The 17858-nt window shown below is 40.4% G+C and overlaps 1 long non-coding RNA gene across 1 annotated transcript in view; it reads right to left on the minus strand.

Moving 5' to 3' along the window:
* Positions 1-228: 228 nt before the first annotated feature.
* LOC121071063 overlaps positions 229-17858 on the minus strand; it is a 114642-nt gene continuing 97012 nt past the window's right edge. Inside the window, exon 4 of the long non-coding RNA XR_005820359.1 lies at positions 229-452. This is a non-coding gene — a long non-coding RNA (uncharacterized LOC121071063). The remainder of the gene's footprint in view (positions 453-17858) is intronic.

The raw sequence follows: 17858 nt of genomic DNA on the forward strand, positions 1-17858 counted from the left end.
ATGATAGCTTGTACTCAGACCTACATTTCATTGCCATTTTAAAACATTTTTCAATCCACTGCATAAAGACTGCAAAGTACCTGCCAAAGCAGATGCATCATTAGTTGCCTGAGATTTTAGATTATGAAATTTCAGATAAAGTTGGTTAGAAAGGCATCTGGAACTTTTCACAATTTAAAGAAATCCCTATTGAAACGTTCACCTGAGTTACATACTTAAAATTGTTGAAGGTATCCAATTCTATGTCAAATTGAATGAAACGCAGGCATGCAATTCTGCAGAGGAGGCCATAAAAATATTCTTTCTCTTGCTATAAACTGATGAGTTAATAAACATGGCCCATTTCTGCAGTGTGCTCCAGGTAAGTAGCCAACTAAACCTCTCTGACCTCAATAGGCACAGCAGGCTGCACACATTGAGTTGATTGCAGAACCAGGACCCATGGTATGACACTGCATCAGTAAAAAAATAAATAAATAAATAAATAAAAGAAGCATCCCGTCAAGCAGAAAACAGATTTAAAACAAATCCTATCAAAAGAAAAAGAAAGGAAAATTTACTAGACAAAATCATCATGCATTTTGTCCCCATATGTTTTGTGTTTTTAATAGCTTTACCTATCAAAAACTTTGATGGATAAAGAGAAAAGAGTGAAGAGTTAGATCCATCCCTGCAGAATTAATTAGTTGTGGAGAGTTTTGTCCCTATAAAAAATTCAAGCAAATTGGTTCTGTTAGCCCATATACAGACCCCGGATGTAATTAGTGTGATAATCAATATATCAGTAGGAAACAGCTACTTAAGTGTACCCAGTGCAGTTGTAGATTTAGGACAAGTGAAAGGGGCGTACTCAACAACAGCAGGGAAGAGTATAAATGCAAATGAAGCTCATAAAAAAGAATGAGTGGTTATAGCTGTGCAAGCTGCTCAGAATTCATCTTTTTGTTGTTGTTGTTGTTTGAAATAGAAAAAAGAATAGGCTGCTGTGAATTACCCATATTTAGTTAACAAATGTCAATAAGTACCATAGATCTTTGTTTTCCCCACTTGAAGACTTTTTTTTTAAAAGTGCTAACTTTCTTCTCTCCACGAATGCACCTAAAAAAAAGTTCTAATAAAATGTGCACCTGTCACACTCATATTCTTAGTGTTAAAAATACTCCCTGTTGTGAACACGGGACCAGCTGTGCCGGCAGCTTCAGCACATGCATGACTGACGCTCTCAGAGGCATCCATGGCTGAAGGTAGCTTGCCTCAGCTCCAGCTCCGAAATTCTCTCCTTACAACAGGGTTTCATGAAATGCAAGCTAGACACTGACATGGTGAAAGGCCTCTGAAGGAATGTTGTCTCGGAGCTGAGTATTTAAATACAAGTGAGAGAGTTGGGATTTCTTCTAGAGAACCAGAAACGGGTTTCCAGAATCACCCTAGATAGCAGCTTTCCCTCAGAGCAGGGAAATAAACCAGGAACACCTAATGAATGAAATGGAGGTGCAGGTACTGTAGAGCTTGGGTCCTGTTTGTCTTTAGTGAGTGAGTCATAGGACACCATTTGGCAGTGCATTTGTGAAGCCACAGCGAAATTTACCCCACCATCCCTTAAATATAGGAACTGCATGAAAATAATGAACTGAAAATAGCGCTATGTGATGGATATTATTCTTTAGGTCATGATACTCCTTTAAGGACAGAAACATCTGATTCCTGAGACTTTCCCCACCACCAAAAGTAATAGGAAGGTGGACTCTGGGCACTCCCAGTGAGCAAGAAGATGAGGTAGTAGAAATAAATATGGCTCTGGTAGAGATTCACATTCATTGTCCCATTTGAAAATCATGATCCTTAGAGCTATATATGAAGGAGAAAAAGGGGAAAAAGAGGAAAGCAGGGAAAAACTGGTTGGAATCAGCTTGTCCATTGCTCAGTGGAAAAGCACAAAGGCCCACATTTTTCTTAACTCACTGGCATGAAATTGTTTCCACAGACTCCGTCCTTAGTCATATGTAGAGGAATCTCAAACAAAATATCCATCTCCGTGATGGTTATTTTGCAGCAAGATTTCTAGGAACAGCTCCACGAGTCAGAGTCTGCCTCAACAAAACCTTTAAGCACTTGCTTAATTTTTGCTCTGTGGGCACACTCTACACATAGAATCAAATTAATGCAGCTGAACTACCAGATTCATCCACACACTCTGGCATAATGAAATGTAGTCCAGAGGCTAGCTCAAGCAACCTGCAACCAAACAGCCAGTACCAGGATGCAAAATCCACAAGGCACTTTCAAAACCAAGGTGCCTCAAATATTCTTCTGTCAATGTGTTATTCATAGCAGTACAGAAGGAAAGGTCAGAGACAAAAAGCAGAGCTGCCATTGTTTAGGGCATTCTACCTGTGAATTTCCATATTTTTTTTAAAGTTTAAGAAAGGCCTTCCCTAAGAAACAAAGTTTTTTAATATGCAGCCTTATAATGAATACATTCTTTTAAATATTCTTTACCCTGCAGTTACTGGTAAAGATTTATCACCTTGTGTGAAGCTGAATTATGTTTTTGCATGGAAATATATACATCCACTAGAGAGAAACAGACGGTGTGTATTCATATATTTCAAAACAGAGGATTTAACCTCTGAAAAGAGATATCAAAGTGGCACTGAAGCGTGGACCTGCATTCAGCACTTTCACATTTGGTTTACAAATACCCAATTAGGTTTATATCTGAACCCACAGTACCTCAAATTTATAATTAATCATCTGTCAAAGTTACAAGGGCAACAGAGCACCATGTTATTTTGAACAGTGATAAAAAAAGATGTTGAGGTCTTATGAGAGAATACTTTAACTCTGAACTGCAATATCAGGCTCTTCTTCAGTGAAGAGTTAATAAAGACCAAAACAACATCTCCACAGCTAGCTCAGCAGCCAGTTTTAGCTCAAAATGAAAACAGAAGGGACACACAATATTTAGTGTAAACTGAAAATGTATTTGTGTAAATGATAACTAATTTTGTAAAAAGTAAATTTAGGTTAGGAATCAACCCACATTTCTTATCCAATTCTGATACTAAGAATGATTCTTTAAAAGCTCAAATATCTTCTGAAAAATACTTTTTTATTTTATTAATCACATGTGACTAATGACCTCTCTTTGTCTGGGTATGTGAGAGCCTGTAGTAAATTTTAACAATGTTAATTAACACCTCCATATAAAGGAACAAATGTTTATAACTGCTAAGGATGCAGAAACCCTACCAAATCAAACAAACTCTTTTGTCCTAATTGGGGATATAATTGGAATTAATCCCCTAGGAATTTTGCTGTTCCTTCTACATAAAACCCTATTACTGGTTGATCCCCAAACAAAGATACTTTCCTAGAGATCCCCATAACCCTAATCCATACAGTTCTTTCCCTAGCGAGTACACAGGTGCTCATAAAAAGTGAAGGTCCCCATCTTTTTAAAGATGCTTTAATTGATAAGACCCAGACAGACTGCAGACAAACACAGCAACATAGTAGGAAAATGACCTCTTTCCCACTTTTCCAGTGAGAGAAAGATAGAGGTTATTTGGCTCAAAGGGTAGCTGTAAGGTTAATTTCAGAAAATGGGATCTGTCTAAAGGCTGAAATGATACTCTCGGTATCAGCAGCCACATACCGCTATAATTTGGGACCATATTCTACTCACTATGTATTCTCATAAACAGATCCACTATACAGAAGGACAGCTGCCAGGATTTATTCCCTGATGTTATCTTTACTATTTCCCGTATTTCTAGAAATGCAGACGCCTTCTTCCTCACAGCACCGGGCAGGCCTTACACAGAGCTCAATTTTACGCTGCACTTACATGGGAGTAATCCCATCGGGGGAGAAAAAAAAATAAAAAGAAAAAAAAAAAGGACACACAGCAAGGGGAGAGAAAAGCGTGTCACACGAAAGACAATCCAGCACTCAGGCCCACAGCCTTATATGGCATAAAATTTCACAGAACCACCAAAATCCAAGTCACTTCTTAGCAAAACAAAACATCTCAGAACCAGTCCAAAAGCCTCCCTGTGAAGACGCAAGCACATTTAACATTTCTGGGGCATAATCACCTCTTATCTTAGTCTAATATTTTATACTGTGGACACATGTAGTAGGACAATGAAAGGGTCCATCATCAATCTAGTTACCACCTGCAGCTCTTGCTTTCATTTGCCTTCCACTCACTGAGACAAAACCCACTCAAACTTCAAGGCAGCTCACAGTGGCTGGGACTGTCCCCCACCAGACATTATGCCAGCAATCAGAAGTCCCTAGTCCGGCCACAACCCAAGTTAAAATGGTGTTGAAGTCTCATTTTGGGGACAGAAGAACGAACCTGAAGGGATGAGGCCTACCAAGCTGTTGAGACAGCAGTGCAACTACACTGTGGTTCAGATTGGGATTTTTTTAATTGGATTATTAATATTCAGTCTTTAAAACACACCGGCAGTAACAATTACCAGAAATAGGATGTAAGGATACCCTTTAAAAAAAAAAAAAAAAAAAAAACTCCCCTGGCCACACACATTGGCAGACAGGAGGAGCAGACAGACAAAAAGTGTCTTAATTAGTTTACTGTTTTATGGCACTCTCAAGTCATGAAACACAATTTGTTTTACAATGCATCATTGAAAATGTACCCTCCAAGGATTTCATATCGTTTGAATCATATAATTATCAGCGTTAACACTTCTTTTATTGTTTTGACAGTCTTGATTCTGCTGCAGTCTCATTTGAGCTTCCTCCAACCAATAAAGGAGTGAGCATTTCTTACTCCCTCTCCTACCCCGAATGAGACATACAGTTTAGAGAGACACAACAAAGTTTTAGGCATTTTTACAATCTTGAAATTTTACTATGAGATTTTTAAGAATCTGAAATCATAAAGATGAAAAAGGAAGAACAGAAAGAGAAATAGTTTGGGGAAGGCAGTTTCCATTCAGGCCTCCCATATAGCTTAAATCATGCAGGCATGTATTACAACTCCACTTCTGACACTGGGCATTTTCTATGGAAATAAGACAAAAGAGGACAATCTTAAATTTCTCAGACAGTTTACTCTCAACTGCTAGAACAGCTTTATGAGCAAATCCTCTTGCAAATGAGTTTGCTAGGATACCTCATGTCAGGTCCTCGACTGGTGTAGCACAGATGCTCCATTAGCACTTTTCTGCTGGCATCAGTGAAATCACACAAGCGAATATCTACTAAGCAGTAAAATTTTCTCATCATTTTAGACCATCCCCTCCTTGGACTGCTCTGAGGTCAAGCGAGGAGTAACTTTGAAAGGTATACTAGCATTTGCAAATGCAACATTCCGTTCTATTTCCCTCACGTGTATTTGGTTATTACACACTCAGCATCAACAACATGTGCACCAGTGAGTGAAAAATGAGGCTCTTGTTTGCCCAGCAGCATCACGACCTCTCTCCTGACTGCACAACTGTCCTTCCTCCTGTGACTAGTCATTCCAGGGCCCCACAGGTTTCCCTTAGTCACAGGCAAAGTCTGAGATCATTCAGATAATGGGCACTCAGAGCATTTTTTTCACGGTGTATACAACTTGGCTGTACAAGTCCTGTCTAGGATGAGCTTCTCAGGCCAATGAACCTTTAAAGCAGTGGGAAAGCACAATTTGCTTGGTATACAAGAGAAACAAGAGGTTCAGACAAGTCTTTCACAGTTGTACACAGAGTTTAAGATGTTTATCAGCTCTTCATTTTCAGACTCAGACACTAGCACAAAATCCATGCGATATCCCAGGGGATGGGGTAATTAGATTTCTGAGCTAACCACATAAAAATCAAAGCAAAGCAGCAAGGAAATCGTACCTAGTGAATTTACACTCATATGAAAGGAGTGAGGGAAGAATTGGACCCAAAGCCTGCAGCAGAGCTAAGCACAAGACCAAAGTTCCCTAACCACAGCCAAGTGTCTGATCCATGAGCATCACCCTCCTCTTCTCCATTGCACCCCGCTGCCAGTCTTTCACATTTGGGGCTCTAAACAGTTAAATCAGAGATTAGTAAACTGGCACTAAATTATACTCAGATGACTTATTGAATGGAGGATATTATCAATATCACATCTGTCACAGATGAAAAACTACATATATGGATGAGTACTGTATAATCCGTTCATTGTTTCAGAGACGCAGAATTCCCCGGGGAAGAGCACAAAATCCGCGTGACATCCCCGAGCATGGAATGAGCATGGAATCAGATGTCTGAGCTGGCTGGATGTGGAAAACCACAGCTGGGCAGCCAGCTCCCTATGGGCTGCACCTCTGAGGAGGCTCCTCTGCCTTGTTTATTCCTGCAAGAACCTCGAGTACCTTGCACTCACAAAACAGGTCACAGCAGCACTTGTCTGCAGCAGCACTTCGCACTGCTGACACACAAGGCAAAGTTTCCACCCAGAGGGAAATCAAGTCCTTTCACGATGTCTGAACAACAGACACGGTGGATCCAGCCATGGCTTTCAGAGCAGATGAAGATACACACAAGCTGCGCCCCTTCCCAAGGATAAACAAATGCAGGCCCAAGCCCTGAACTATTTACATACACGGGGGCTCTTGGCACGTTAGGTGGCCAGCATCTCCCCCAGGAGCACGCTCCATTGAAAGGCTCCAGCTGGCACCCTGCTAACGCTGGTGCTATAATTTGCTGGGCCTGGCATTAGCGTTCCTGCTTCGAGCTGTGCGAAACTGCTTCCTGCCTCCTCTCTGCATTTCTCCAATGTAAACAGAAACACACAAATATATAAATAAACGAATAAAAATAATGTCGATTTGGCAATATTTGGCACTTCAGGGCAAGAAAGAAAGCCAAGAGTCAGGTTATGTATGCTGTTAGCATAGCTGGTATATATAGGTTATTATGCTGCTGTTTGGCCTGGTGTAAACATTATCTGTCACATGCAGCAAGCTAAATAGTCAAGGTGGTATTATCCAATAATATCAGTCTTAACTTGCATGGCAAGATATGCCATGCAAGATCCCGGGGGCAAGGACTTATCTGAATGCTGGAAAATTAGAAATATTTCCTATCACATACCAAAATAACACATCAGAGCTGCGTGTTTCTTGATCCTTTCCAGTAAGTTCATTCAGTACCACACTTAAGTGCCCATCTTTAGCCAAGAACTAAGCAAGCTCTGTTGGGACTCGAGACCCTGAAGTATCCCACCATGCAGTGTCCTTCTCCAACTACCTTGGTGTGAGACATCTACTTGGTGCTCCTGGATACTGCCAGCTATTTTACTTTTCACAAAGGGCAGAGACTGACACCAACTCATGTTACTACTACTCTGGCACTTTTATAATTCAACATAAAATTTCAGTGTAATTCCTACTGACTATGGCCTTGGTTTCTGGGACATCTAGGACTGTAGAAAAGGGAAGGAAATTTATCTTTAAAAAGATCTTAAGTCCTACCCTTTAGATCTTTCCTACAATTTAGATGTGTGTATTCTGTTCATACTCATGAACAGAATTCCTAAATGTTAACATATTGTTCATAGGATATGATCTGGCATTTTTTTAAACAATGCAAAGATAGTTATTTTTCTTTGACAAATAACTTGCAGCACATAACTAATGAGGTTTTTTGTTTCTTTTTTATATAACGTTTTAGAGAAAAAGAACTCTGAAAACCATTTATACCCTTACATGTGCACACTGCTAAATCTAGCTGATCTACTCTAAAATGCAAGAATGAATTATGTATTGTATGAAGGCCTGTTTTGTCCTAACAATTTATTATCTCTTAATATTTAAAACAGCCTAACAAATGAAGTTTCTTTAAAATTAATTTGTCTCTAGTTATCATAAGGAAAAACTTTCTATGTAATAAAGTTAATAATTGCAGTCTATGTGCACATTCTGAAGCACTGCAGAGGATAATGTCAAGGGGTTTGCTATTATTTTTTAAAAAGCAGCGATAGTTAGACATCATTCAATTCAAAGGTAAGTTTTACATATTTATCTGTAGCTTACAGGCATGTTTCAGATAGGATTAGGAAGCCATTCTGTGAAATATAAATGGAGAAAATTTAAAAGAGTACAAAAATAAGAGTTTGAGATAAAAATTTTAGTCAATCAATTCAGGATGAGTTCTTTTTTTGCATCTATTGCAAAGACAAAGAAAGAAAGATTTCACAGGACAGAAGTTAACGTGGTCAAAGATTTCTCAATATGCTTTTTCAATTCTCTCATCAGAATAACTTGTGGCTGTTCAAAAATACTGTGATAAAAAGGAGAAGGGAAACAGATTAACAAAGAAAAGAAAACCAAGTCTGGTTACCTCAGCCCCAGTTATATTACCACACAATTATTACTTTATTGATTCCCCAGTAAATTCACTTAACTAGTTTTCTGGTTTTTATAGCTAAATAAATTGCTTAATCCATTGCAGAGGAAAAACCTTATGCTGATGAGTTTATGTTAAAGATGTCATAACCCCTTGGGTGTTGCTCACTAACCGCTCATTCACGACTTCTCCCCCTTGAGACCACAGTACAGACATCAAAGGCACAGCTGGATAAACTGTATAGATTGGATCCCAAGCAAAAATTATCATAAATACTAAGAAGCCGCAAAGAATGTGGAAGGAATGATCATTTAGATCCAGTGAGTTATTAAAATTCTTTCAGTCCATCTGCTTATTGAGGTATGCGACATTAACCAGCAACTGCATTATCACTTGCAGTTCAAAAACTGCTTGTGAGAGAGAGATTTCACAACACCCATTCCACAACAAGAAGAGGCCAGACTCAGAGCTGACTTAGTTCTCATGAAATTTCACTGTCCTAAGTGGGATTTCCTGACACGTACAATCACTATGTAATCAGTGACTGAATAAATCTGCTCTTTCAAAGATCTGGAAAACGGATCCCATATTATTCACCCCACCACATTTACCACTGATGGACTGCTTATGGCTCACAGATTTCATTATGGTCTCTAGGGAATTTCCCAAACCTAGGCCAAAAGAGAAAAAACACTTTTTATCAATATTCTTGCAATATAAATGAGATCCACTTTTACTGGTTTCCAGCCAGCTCTAACAGCAACTGTCATGAAGCAAAAGCAGAGCAAGCTTTTAGAGAATATGACAATATTCTTAATGACTCTCGTAAGAATTAATAGTATGTATAGTAAAACAACTTCTTAGTAAGTTTATCAGGAACAAGAAATTAAGTTGTTAGGAAACTTACTTTTAAAGTTCCTGGTATGTCTAGGACGGTATCCTCCTCTTTTATAGAAAATTATTAACAGAAAGATTAAAAATCTGCTATTTTCTATCATTATTAACATTACCTCCTCGCAGCCTGCAGCAAGTTAATTTTTCAAATCTGTTTAATAAAAGAGTAAAAAACCTTTCAGTTTCACATGTAACACTGATTAACCTTGATTAGACTAAAACCAGTTTTGCTTACTCCTTAGTGACCCCCCCTCTATTTTATCCATCCTAATTATATAAGCAATATGAGCTGAATCAAATATTTTCCAGTGAACAGAAACAAACGTAGCAGTCTTCTTGGATACCCATGCATGTTACTGACAGCCCCTTCTGTGCACTCACACTGTGCTCCACTCAAAATGAGGTATTATTAGTACTCTGATTTTCCACCCATGTTCTATGGGCCCCCAGGAGCTAGCCTGGGGGATATTTCTAAGTCTCGTGAAAGGTGCCCAGAAAAAGTGAGCTCAAGTTAGTGCTAGAGTAATCCACGTACAGGAAAACACATCTTCCTGGAAAAACAGTTGTTGGAACAACAAGTCAAAAGTGGTTGGAAAAATATGGTATTACTCAACAAAAGGAAGCATAGTAAAATCTAGCATTGTATGGAGATTTTCAGTTTATCCACTAGGTCATACATTCCTCCATGTAGAAGAGAATAAATGACAGTGAACTGATTATGTCAGCTCAGCAAACCATCGAAAGTAACAGATAGTTGTGGGGAAAGGGTGCTTTCACATTTCATAGCAGAAAGATGCGCAGTCAGGGTGGAATAGTTCCCATCTCGGTGTATGTAACTGCCAAAGTGAAAGGGCAGCAGAAACACTCTGACAGCCACCAAACACAATTGTATTTGAAGCTGACACAAATAAAATCTCTACCATCAAAACAGAGGAGACTTTTGAACTACTATACCCCACAGAAAACAAGGGTTTACAGAGCTGCATGATACTGTTTAGGAAGACACTCCAAACCAAAAATCTCCAGTTCTCTGCTCACTGGAAACAGACCCACTGGAAGGACACAAGTGCCAGTCTGTCCAACTGCCTCCAAGCAAAGAGGGTGAAACACACTGCCAGCTGACTAAGGAAATTATTTCTAAACTCCAAAAGGCCCACCAATATGCTTGTGAACATGCTGAGAGAAAACACACAAATGTTCCAAATATTAATTAATCTCAAGACAGGGACACCCAGCTCTCTCAGATAAAGACACCACCCTATTTTGTTGGTCTTAGCCACTAACATCCAATTTTACTTATCTCACCCACAGAGGAAGGAACTGTGAGGAAAGGGTGTATCACTGGGTTGCTCAACAGGATTACCACCTCTCCCATTTCCCCTTCAGTCCAGGCCTGCTCTTTTCCCTACAAATACTTGGAAAGAGGAATGTCTGGTTTTCAGACCACTGCAACTTCCAAAGATCATTCACGGAACCTGAAGAAGCATGGTCCCACAGTCCTCGAGGGACCTCATAAGGCAACTGAGTTGTTCCTCATTACTATCTCCCTCTTTCTCTTTACAGGAGGGGAAACAGACAGATCTGTAAAACTTTTCTAGGAAAACCAGGATCTTTGCTAATAGCTAAAAAGGGTCGTGAATTTGAGCCATATTTAGATCATGTTTTGGGATCTCGAACATTTTCAGGTGACTCTACCTCTTGCCAACAGAAATTATGTGATATGGCTCTGGTTTTCCAAGTGAGAGCTGGCAGCCATCAGCCAAAATGGATTTAAATGTTAGAAAACTATTTGCTGAAGGAGCCTGAGAAGAATTTTAACATTCTTCTTGACATATATAGGTGAAAAAGTGGTAAGGCTTTATAATAGCACAGAGATTACTGGGTAACATTTTCAAAAGCACCTGATTTTTACGAGTTTCTTATCTCACTTAGGCACTAAAATTCCAGTTTCATTTTTGACTAAGGCTTCCAAATAGCTTTGGGCTTTTAAATCCCCTTTCAGCTACTGATTTTCCTCAATGCTGTTCCTATGGCTGTACACTATCATAGTTGTATTGGTTTGGGGAATTTGGGCCAATCATTTCAGAAACTGGAGCCAATAGTTACAGTTCCTAAATCCATATGTGACTACCTGAATAAGTGTTTTGCTTTTCAAAGGCCAGAAGCACCAGAACAGCTACCACTCATTTCCAAGGCCGCCGCTGGATGCCCAGTGCTCTGGCACATCACCCCAACTACTCCAAAGCTGTAAACAAAACCTGCAAAGCTTGTAGGCTTGTCAGCAGTTATCCATCACACCAAGCTCAACTGAGAGGTGCACTAAATCCACTCTCACCCTTATTCTGTGATTGAGTTAGAGGAGGAGCAAGAGAGAGACAGTTTAAGGTAGTTGAAAAAAATAAATGATTTAAAAAAAAAACACACACATTTGTGATAAAGAATGTGGTGTGCAGAAGATGATGCTGTAGGGAGCAGCAGTGGGCTGGTCTGCCTGGGGACATCTGTTTGTATTTGTGAGGGTCAGGATGCCAGAGGCTTCCAGGCTGTAATGAGAAGGAAGTTAGTATCACGCAAGCATGCAAGCTGCCTGCCATGCGCCAATGCAAACACAAACTCTCCTTTTCTTCTCTTCCCCCCCACCCCCATGCTTGTTTCCTATCTGATGTTTTCCTTTCCCCAGCCTGCAGCTACAGCAGTTTTGTTTTCTCCAGTGATAGTCTCCATTCATCTCAACTCTTCTTTGCCCACCAATAGATCCCGAGCTTCCAGAGGCGGAGGAGAAAGGGTGGATTAGCCAGGAAAGTAGCTACAGAAACTGGGAGCAGATGAAGGACAGAATTTTCTGCAATGCTAACAGAGGACAGAAAACATGTATCCCCTGCCCCTACTTTGAGCATGTTGCCCAGGGGGTGTTGCTGAAAACAGCTAGGTAGCACACTGGTGGAAACTGCAGTTAACCATGTGTATTCTTGCATGTTTATTTTCTGTAATTTATTTTGAAATCTCAAATCCATCAACTGAAAACCATCTAGGCAATCTACACAATGCTATTACACCTTCCTCCTTCCACCACATGGTTTCAACTGGCCTTCAGCCTCACATGAAGAACAGCCAAGCAGCAAAACCACCTTGATTCCATTCCCAAAGAGGCTGGGATTCAACCAGAAACCTGTGAGGCAAGACTGAAGGGAGCTAAGCTCTTTGCAACATACTGTTTTCCTTGCTGCCCAGTGGCACTTGTCTGACAGGCACAAGCAGGCAGAGCAGCAGCTCACCCATGCTCTGCAGCCAGGTGATTTACACACCAGGACACAGCTGAACCCAAGGCCAGGAGCCCTCTAGCCATGGCTTGGGGATGCTTCTCAATTACAATGCCAAGTCACGGTAGCTGGACTGCTCTAGCTAAAGCTCAGCTGCTACATAAACAGAAATTAACCATATATAGTTGCATCAAGCCTGGCACCATAGGGCCTTCTCCAAATGCAAGCATTTACACCCTGACATAACAAGAAGGCAATGTTTGCACCGTTCCTTCTGTATTAGAGCCTCCTATTGTATTGCGAGTAGCTGTTCTCACTACCACACATTATATAGGACTGTTAGATAGTCTCTCAGATTTCTGCTAGTAACCAAGTGGCTCATTAACCCCAATCCAACATGAATAGCCCCATTATTTAAAGTAGGAATATCTATAAGCCTGAAATGAAAAGTATTTTTCTGAGTTGGAGCTCGGACATCCAGCCTATAAAGCTGCTTAATGTATACTACTACTACCTATCAGCAGCATCATTAACTTTTCTCTTTCTCAAAGCAACTTTCTGACAGTGGAGTGACTTCTATTCTTTTAAAGACCTTGATTTCCACTTCAACCAAAAGTCATTGGAAAGAAATTGTCTCACTATATGACGTTTCCAGTTTACAGCTTATGTGATGTATCTTGATCAAGCTTCATATCAGGTTTTAGCATTCAGATGCTGTATATACCCCTGCAGGGGTATGTCAACCCATTTTCCTTCAGTCTGCATCATGCGTTCAAATGATCTTTACGCTATTGATGATCCTTCTTTAGATCAATGGAATACTCAAAATAATCCATCTTATTTTTCTGGCAAGCCAGGTGTTATTCTGGATCTTCATACTTTTAGTGTTTGCCTCCAGGTGTTTTTTTTTTGTTGTTGTTGTTTTGTGTGCATGTGTTTGGTTTGATTTTTTTTTTTTAATAACTCTAGCCTTTTTAAAGTAGAAATATAATGACTAAGCCTAGTCATTCTTGCCTGAAGAACATCAATAACAATTTTTAGTCTACAAGAATGTTTCTGTATGAGATACAAATTTTGGATGCCCTGAGTCTTTCTAAATTGAAAAGGCTAAATGATGTTGATTTAGTCTTTTTCTGCACAAATCACAGTTACCCACATATACTTTTTTTTTTTTTTGGTAATAACATTTGTTTCTTTCCCAAGATCTGTAATTTTGAAGCTCTCTCTGACTGACGTTTCTGTCACTTTTATCAGACTCATTGTTTGTTACCAGTTCTAGAATCTATTGATGTTGTGACCCATTACAGTCTTTCTATGATTCTTATGCATATTTTTATGATGAACTCATGGGATTACAGCAATTTATTATTTATGAAACTCCCAGCCACTTCCCTCTAGCAACTGAAGATTCTGCAATCTCAAGAAAGAAAAGGCTCTCAGAATGCTTATTGGAGGTAAATTCTCCCAGCTCTTGTGCTTACAATCCTTTCAATCATTTTTTCCTTCCCTTTTTTGTCTCATAGTGACAAAAATACTACTTCATATCCTTAAGGCCTTATGTAGGCTTGCTACTTTATGCCAAAGAGAGTTCCTTGATTTATACTTCCTGAGGTGAGCTACTACCATTCAAATACTAAGGACTGTTGGCTGCCTCTCTAATAAAAGCAGTACCTTCTTATTTTAGAATTAGGATTCCTGTTTTGTTAACCTGTTACTTAGCTCTGCTAAAGGGCAGACCATCTGTCAACCATGCTCAAACTATGAACTGTATTGGCTTCATTTGATGATGCAAGTCAAGCACACAGGCATCAAACTTTCCTTCCTTCCCCAGATCCCATCTCCTGAGTGAGGAAACAAGTTTCCCACATGCAGATGATGGCCAAGAAAACTTGACATGGAAACCTTACAAGACCAATCCATGATTTTTATATTTCACCTTCTAAACTCAAGAAATGAACCCAAAATATTAATCAAAGCCTCTCTCAGAACTGTTTTCTTATACAATAAGAGCCTATTAAAAAAATGAGTGCTTAAAAACCAACCACCAACTGCCTTTATATTTCAAGCAAATGTAATAAAAGGTTCTGCCTCACTAGCCTACATTTGTGAACTCCTATTTTTTGAGGTATTTCAATTCCATATAAAGTACAAGGTGAGGGATGATTCCCAGTGTCATGGTCACTATGCACGCACACAACTCTGTCAGTCAATCTGGACTCATGCACGAACTTGCTGAGCATCATCTAAAGACATTTAGATACAATCATGGCTTGACTGCTGCACATGAAGCTGTTTGACTTCATGTGCGTAAAGCCTGGAAACCACTACCTGAGAACTCTGGGACCAGACACAAGTGTTCTCCTGCTGGATCCAGCCCCTGGAGCAGCAGCTGGACATCCCTGACTTGAATAAGGCTGTCTATTTCTACCAGAATGATTTCTCTCTATGCCTTTAAAATGTCTCCCAGTAAGAGTTCCCACATCTGTCCTTGCTACTCTTTAGCAAAGCTGAGCCCACTGAAGAAGGCACAAACAAACCAGCCCACAGCATTCTTACCAGTTACAGCTCCTCAGTATCCTATCAATATTGTTGGAACAAGAAAGTGTTCAGGCTGCTTTTAGATAACAATCCCTCCTTTGCCTTGCATTTATACACATGGCAAAATGGGGCTCCATCCTCAGGTTTGAAGCTAGGTGCCACAACATTATAAACGACAATAATCAAGGACATCCCAGGGCCACCAAAAGCAGAGGCACCAAACAACTGGCCCCAGCGCTCATCTCTCCCTGCAAGATGCCTCATTTCCAAGTCGCCTACCTTCGTGCCAGCTCAAGCAAGAGGCACCCTCTTCACACAGGTGGATTTGCAGCCCTCGGTATGCTTGAGCGACCCTTTGAGTGCTGCAGAGCCTTCAGTGGCTTGCAAAATCACAGGCGGGTGACGAGTGAATGCCACCCCAGAGCTGACACCTGTGTGGCAGAGGCTTGCAAAATGCCTGACACCTTGTGGGGCTGTGACTTGTTTTCCTTTCAACTCCTCGATCAGCCTGACGGGAGCTTGCTTTGTGTTCATGGTATTGGCAGTGCCAATAAATTCCCCCCACACTGGGTGATTTCAGGCTCTGTTCCCACTTGCTCACGACTGCTGCCTTTGCACACCGGCGCAGTTACTGGGGCTGCGTGGGACATATCAAATTCCTCATCAAGGAGTGTGCAATAATATTGCTGCTGCAGCGTCTTCTGCATCTCCTCCATAAAAGAGGATGCTCTGGGGCCTTGAGTTCATTTCATACCTACCTTCTAATTAGTTCAGACATTTTCCAGGGGGTTTTCATGCTGTTGTAGGACATCTTTCTAGCCAGTTCCTCTTAACTTCTGTTAGAGGAAGAGCAGCCCCATGAAAAGTGTCAGAAATATGACAGTATTTGCAGACCTCTCTTCACCAGTACCTCTACCTCTCCTCCCAGTATTTCACTGGATAATAATGAGCCAGAGTATGAATTCACCTGAGTTAATGGTATTATACAGTAGACACACAACATGCTTTCAGCATACAAAGGAACCCATTTTATCATGTTGAGGTCAGCGAGACTTGAATTCAAGGATGTCAGGGAATGCAGTTTAAAGGGATTGATCCACTCTCTTCCAAGCAGGGAAGAGGAGGAAAGCTGCCTTTGCTAACTGAGTTGTCTGAAGCTTGTATTCACTCTTGCAGCTGGTCTGGGTTACCTCTACGTGGAGTCTCCATTGTGATTATTTTGCATTAATATACCGGTCAACAGTGGCATGCTTCATGCAGTGGCCACAGGCTATTTGTTTTAAACAGTAATAGCATGCTTCTTTTATATTTCCACTTCCCTAATTTCTTCTCTTTTCTTCCCTGAGAATAACCAGATTTAGCTGTCACTGCCTGTTCTTACCAGCAGCTCAGGTGCTCTCATCAGCTCTGCCTGCTTGCCCTGAAACCCACAGACTGCCACAGGCAGCCTCCGGCAGCCGCCACGGACGGTGCTTTTCTCTACAGTCGATGCACACTGCCCCCAGGATTTGTTTTCTTCTAAATTCACTTCAGCAGAGAGAAATCTCTTTTGCTGTCATAATGAGACATGCTGGTGCATCAGCATTTCTGGGTTTAAAAAAGAATAATGAACAGTGACATTTAAAAAAACAGGTAGGAAAACCAAATAACAGCCTCATCATTTGCTTAACTGTTATTTGCTTGATGGGATGGATCTATTGCTTTTCCTAAGAGAAGGAAAGTCTCATTTGATCATTTCTTCTTTATTCTTTTTTTTTTTATTCTTTTTGACCTTTCATTGAGCTTTTCCTCACATTCATTTCCTAATTCTCCTAATTTAAAGTCACTGTCTCACAGGATGATGGCTGCCTACCTATTCACAATAAATCTGACCTTCTAGAAATATAATAGCGTGGGAGAAAAGATGCATTTCAGCCCAGGGTGAGGAGGCAGTTAGGCACTCAAAAAAAAAACCAAAAAAAAAACACACTTATTCCTATCTGTTATAACCAGCCTTAACTCCATGCAGATCTAAAGAACTGTGCCCTCCCTACAGGGGATGAAAATCAGTCCCAAACACATTCACATCAAGTCTCATCTTGTGAGACAATAACATGCAACAAACATTCAGAAAGGAGGCTGACAAAAATATCTAAGAGATGTAGGAGCAGTGAATGAATCGCTTCGTATTGGGTTTTGGAATCCTACAGCCTCGAATTGTTATGATAACCTCCCTCCATCCTTATTAAAAAACATCAGGCTTCCAGGACATGAGGTTTCCACACGCCACTCGAATCTTTGTAGAAAGAGCTACATGACTCCAAGTGTGATACATCATCTGCGGAGAGGTCGACATACATTCATTCATTCTTTCTCCCTTTCATCATGTGAAGATACAGGAAAGGCAGGGAGCGTCAATTCAAGCAATTCCAGGCTCATCAGGTTTGTGGGGATTTTTAAAACTGTCTCTTCACCTTCCCCAAAAAGATTTGCTTTCCCCTCACCATCTGTGCAGTTATAGCAGCAAGATTTCCTTAGCTCTTGCTGTGGCAGCTATCCCCTCGCAGAGCATTAATTTTAGACTTGCACCAAGGGGAGGAGAGTTGGTGCTTCTCTCACTGCTCATTCGCTTGGTTCATGCAAATTCTGCTCCGAGTCAAATGCTCCCCATGTTAAACATCAGCCGAGCACTCACTGTCGGAGCCTCTGTCTCAGAGCAGAGCATTTATTTTTAATTTGTGTAGATGTGATCAAACTAAGTCCTGAAATTACATGCCAGAATTCGCCTGCTTGCTTATTTTGCTGAGACATACCACTTTCAACCTTTCCCCCTGACTTTATTATTTAA

Source organism: Cygnus olor, chromosome 5 (assembly GCF_009769625.2).
Source record: "Cygnus olor isolate bCygOlo1 chromosome 5, bCygOlo1.pri.v2, whole genome shotgun sequence".
Classification (NCBI taxonomy): Eukaryota; Metazoa; Chordata; class Aves; order Anseriformes; family Anatidae; genus Cygnus; species Cygnus olor.